This window comes from Strix uralensis, chromosome 8, assembly GCF_047716275.1.
Source record: "Strix uralensis isolate ZFMK-TIS-50842 chromosome 8, bStrUra1, whole genome shotgun sequence".
NCBI lineage: Eukaryota > Metazoa > Chordata > Aves > Strigiformes > Strigidae > Strix > Strix uralensis.
This window is the reverse complement of record NC_133979.1, coordinates 24,222,694-24,227,895: the sequence shown is the minus strand read 5'-3', so window position 1 is coordinate 24,227,895 and position 5,202 is coordinate 24,222,694.

The window sequence follows — 5,202 nt, the reverse complement described above, 5'->3', positions numbered from 1 at the left end:
TCTGGTTGGAGTGTGCTGATATTTTTTTTTTCATGGCCTGATAGACAGATGACACTTTTTTATTGCATACTCAATGTCAAAAACAAAGGTAATTTATCTAAAAATAAGTTTGAGACTAGCCTACACTTTGCTATTACATTGATATTTGAAAACCTAGTTTGAGATTAGTTGATTGTCATCCCATTTAAAACTCTAGATGTCTTATCACTTAATGGAAGATCACGTAATGTTTAGTGTTTTTGCTTGTTCATTGAACAGTATTACACCACGATTTGCTTCTGTGCATGCTATGTGACAGAACTCTTAATGTTTATCTCGCCTTGATGTTAATCTTACTTGTTAGTCAATGGACCAATACAAAATCTTTTGTATTGCCTTAATTGACTCTGCATGTATAGCATAGCTATCCTACTAAAGGCGTGCTTAGTAGCCAGCTTTGAGAACTTACGAGTTTTTCAAACCAATCCTTCAAATGTCGAAGATAACTGTAAACAAATTAGGGAGGCTTTTCTTGTCTCTGATTCCTGCAAATACAGTTCTTGTAACATAAGATTTAGAAGTCTCCTTTTAAATAACGGGGAGGTAGATGCTCGGTGTGTGATTCCTGACAAAATGAACAATCTGACACTCAACTCTACTTGAGGCAAGGATGCTTTTAACTGGAAATTCTCTGCAATTGGAAAGGCTGGGCTGTGAATGATCTCTCTCATGGTGATCATAACTTGAAGATGTCTGAATTAGATGGTCCCCCCATCCCTTCCAAAAAGAAAATCTAAACTGCTACAAAATGTAGCACAGGTATTTAAAATATTGCTTTCAAGTTAGCCTGTTGGGAAACTAAAATCTGCAGTCTCTTTATCAAAGACTGGTCCTGATAAGATGCTTTTTTATGTATGGGAGTTATTACACAGGCAGCATGCATGATGTTTGGCTTTTGAAACAGCTCAGATCCTCAATGCACCTAGTACCATTATTTCTAATTGCTTGCAACTACGTGCAGCTTGTGTTAAAATTACACTGAGGCAGCAGAAACACATGGACAGGCAGTCTGTTTAGGACAGAATACTTCTCTCCCTTATAAAAGTATTTTTACTACAATTTTGAAGTTTGTTGTGTGTTGGCCAAGGGAAATAGAATGCTAACAAGTATCTCGACTGTTTCTTCAAGCTTGTTGCTTTAGTTTTTAGTGTATTCCACCAATATGTTTCATAATCTGTTGAAATAGTGTGTTTCTATAATGCATTCTGAGTTCTTAAATTAGTGGTGACAGATTTGTAGGTTGCTGATTACTTTTGTCCTTTGTCTTAACAAGTTTAGTCTGAAACTGGCTAAATTCTACAGTCCAGAAAAAGATCTTTTACGTTTCCTCTGTATCTTATCTTTTGCTAGATGTTTAATATTTTTCAGAACGTATGCAAAGGTGGGGCCTGTAGATCACATGAAAAATAGTGCCATACAACTTGCTACTGTCTCTTTAGTTAAAGAAACTGAGGCATGAAGAAGATGTAAATCATGTAGTGTCATTGGTAAGTTAATAAGAGGTTCAGGAATTGTGCATCCACATCCAGACTGATCCCGAACAACTCTTAGCTTTTCTGGGGTGTTCCTTCCTATGCATAGGCCTGTACATAATGGGCCCAGAAGGGAAAGGAAAATCTTTATTTGTTTTCCCTTCAAGATATATGTGGGGTGCGACTGCTCTTCAGTAGCACTAATGCTAGAAAACACTGCAGAAATGGGTTGGAATTTACAATAGGGCAGCCAGTGTGTGTGTCTTCCCCTTCTGACTGCGGTGGGCTTCCTGGTAGGATATGCCTGCAGCAGCAGTGGTGTTCCTCACCATGGCAGCAGCCCAGGCCCAAGCTGCCTTGCACACTTGGAGTGGAAATGCCCCTGTGAACATTGTGTACTGAAAGCCACTTGGCAGCTTTCCTTTCTGCAAAAGAAGGCTGGGTGCTGCTGCGCTACCCAGGTGAGGCTGGGTGTGGACCTGCCTGATGCCCAGATTAGCCTTCTGAGGCCCAGGTGGAGATGACTTCTGTTCTTTAGTGTCATGTTTCAGACCTCTGAGCTAGCTGCACTAGTTGGTATGCAGCAGAACGTATTGGCATCTTTTTCAGTCCCTTCTAGTATTTGAAGGTTAGAGAAGGTATGCCAAGAAGTGCGTTGCAGGATGTGATGTTGCTACACGTAAACTACTAAAATATGAAAGATACCTTAACCTGCAGGCTATTTGCCATGTAAGGAAGTGTGGTTTTTAAATGCTTCCCCTTCTCATGTCTGAGTGGTCTTGGGGATGGCTTTTAAGGCTTAAATTAAAACAAGATACTGATCTGAACTGTATGTTGTGGAGAACATAATTGGTGAGAATTGGATATTCAACACAAAGTGATTTTGGAATATTGGCAGTCTTGCTGTGTGAATTATATCTAGCTTCTAAGCCCTCCTGGTGTCTGAAAGTGTGTAGAATAATTACTTCTTTTTTTTGTCAATATTTGTGCAATTCAGGGTAAAAATTATTTGTGTTCTGGCAACTAACTAAATGTGTGAGTATTGTGCACCTAAGCTCTTTGAGTCTATTTTGCTAAAGGGTTGACAAAGGAGTCCAGTATGTACTGCATAGGTGTAATCAAAAATATAATATGTATGTATGTGTATACACACTCACACACATATATATATCTACACACATGTGTATAAAACCTCTACCATCAAGTTTGTGCATCTCCTTTGTGCAGTAGCTGGAGCAGCTTCCAGAACAGCCTTGAACACTCTTGAAGCAGTGGAACTGCTGTCCCTGCAGACCTTTCCTCTGCAAGCTGAAAGTATGAGGCTGAGAAGTAGCCAATAGGTTCTCTTAAATAATGTGTCTGTAGTACTCAGACTGAAATCCAGAATGTTTTTGTCCCCTCTAGGCTCATGTAAAGCAGAATACCTAGTATCCAGGTGGGAGTATGGTAGATGAACCTTTGAATGGGTGCTCCTGCCATCTTACTAAGCCTTTTGTTCACAATACTTGACCTGTAGTTTAGCCCTTGCTCTCGCTCTTTCCCGAAAGCAAATGCCATATGTTTTTTAATAGTTACTAGCTTGTGTTGTGCATGAACCAGTGTCTCACTGGCGAGCCTTAACAGCTCCTCTGTTCTGGCTGTGGAGGAAATGTGCCAATACAGATTGAATTCGAGCAGTGCCATCTACTGTCATGTTGTAATACTGATTTGTAAGGGGGAACAGCTTCTCTAGGGAACATTTGAGTTCATTCCTTGGGGTTATCTTTACAGCAAAGGAAAACCAGTTTATAACAGTGCAGGATAAACCCATCCAAGCCATGTTTTTAGTGGTGATTGTGGCAGTGTGACCTAACACAATGTACGGGAGCAATGCACTCGGGTGTGAGTTACAAAAAGCAAGAATTGGCATCTCTGCTTTGGGTAAGGTATTGAAAGATCTACACTGCATATCAATTGGTATGGCTATCTTTACTTTTAATGAAAACCATTTGAAATAGAAGATAGAGCCTCTATAATGTTATTTTAGCTTTCATAAAATGATTGTTGTGTGTCAACATCCTTTAGTTTCTCAGTAAGATACACTAGCATGGAGGATAAAGGTTCTTTAACCATTCTTACTGGCATATTGCTAAAAAAAGGTTGGTATGAAACTTGCCTGATTCCTGTTGAGGAGTAAAAATGCTATTCTGTATTTCAATATTTCCTAATTATGCCGGTATCAAGATCCACACCGAAAGCGCCATGTTTTCACTTGACAGCATTAAAACACCATCTCACTAAATGTTACAGATTTCCCCACTACATCATGGTGCAGCCACTGATTTCTTTTGTGGACACAGTTGCTACGTACTTCCAAGCTAAGCCAGTCTGGATGTAGTCCAGCCAGCTCCAGCACTGACACCCCCCCACCCCCCCCACCCCCTTAATTCCACCTTTGGACTCCTTAACAAATCCCTTCCTGCTTACCCTGCAGCCTAACTGTGTGTGTGATATACTTCCAGGCTCCTTATCCTTCACTCCCAACTCAATCTAATATTCTAAATCTATTTTGCTGTAGGAATTAGGTTTGTGCCTTTCCTGCTGTGGAACTAAATACATGTCCTTCAGTATATTGGACAAGTTAGTGATCATGAGTTTCACCTCCCCCTGGAACAGGCTGTGTCCTGGAGGTCAAATTCGAGATCAGAGTGAGCCTTCTCAGGTCTCTTGGGAGATCTGGAAGTCCAGTAGGTTTTTCATCTTCATGGTACTCCATGGAAGAAGTGTCTTGCATGTACCAACAATGGCAGCTGGCCAGTTTGCACAGGCCCCGGCCCAGGTTTCTCTGAACACCTCAAATTTGTATACATTTGTGTTTAGGCCCTTGACCTCCATGTTCAATCCTTGGATTATTTCTTTGGTCTTTTCAGTATCTTCAGTTATTTTGGGAAAGTAGAGATATGCTTGAGCAGGGAATATAAATAAATAACACTTTGCTATGGGAACTACTCAATCGCTGTTACCGCATTCCTGCAGCCTTCCCCATGTTCCTGCAGCCTTCCCCATGCTTCAATACTGGGTGTGATGCAGGTTGGTAATGGGACCATTTTGCTTTTCCTACTTAAACAAATTCCTTAACTTCAACTGGCTTGCTGTGTAGATACAACAGTCTTTGCCTCGTCCAGCTGTTCCATTCATTGTGTTGCTACTTCTTGTACTGCAGATTTGTGTATGTTTGCACGGCTTTAGCTGGGCACCTACTAGGTTGACAGAGCATTTAGCTTCGTGGATTTTTAAAGTCAGCACTCGTAGCCCATCTTTTATGAACTCCTCAGATAATTGCAAGCCAAATAGCTTCACTGGGTTACTGCAGTGTGTGTCCGTCTTTGTCATGCTTCTTCCGGTGTAAAAATGCAAAGCAAACCTTTCAACTAGTTTGAGCCTGGCAATAATTGACTAAAGGAGGACAAGTGCAGAGGCCGGGTTACTGCAGGGATGGTTTAATAGGACTTGGTTTGCAAACAGGTTTTCTTAATCTTGGCGGTACAGATTACTGTCTCAATCCTGGCAGTATCTCTGAAGCCATCCTTCTGAAAATAGATGCATATAAAAAGTGTCACCTTTGTCGCATAATTACTAAAGCTAGCAATTCATATTTTGGATGGATCTCAGATGTAAAGGTTTCTACTGTCAGCTCAAAGGTTGCCTGCAT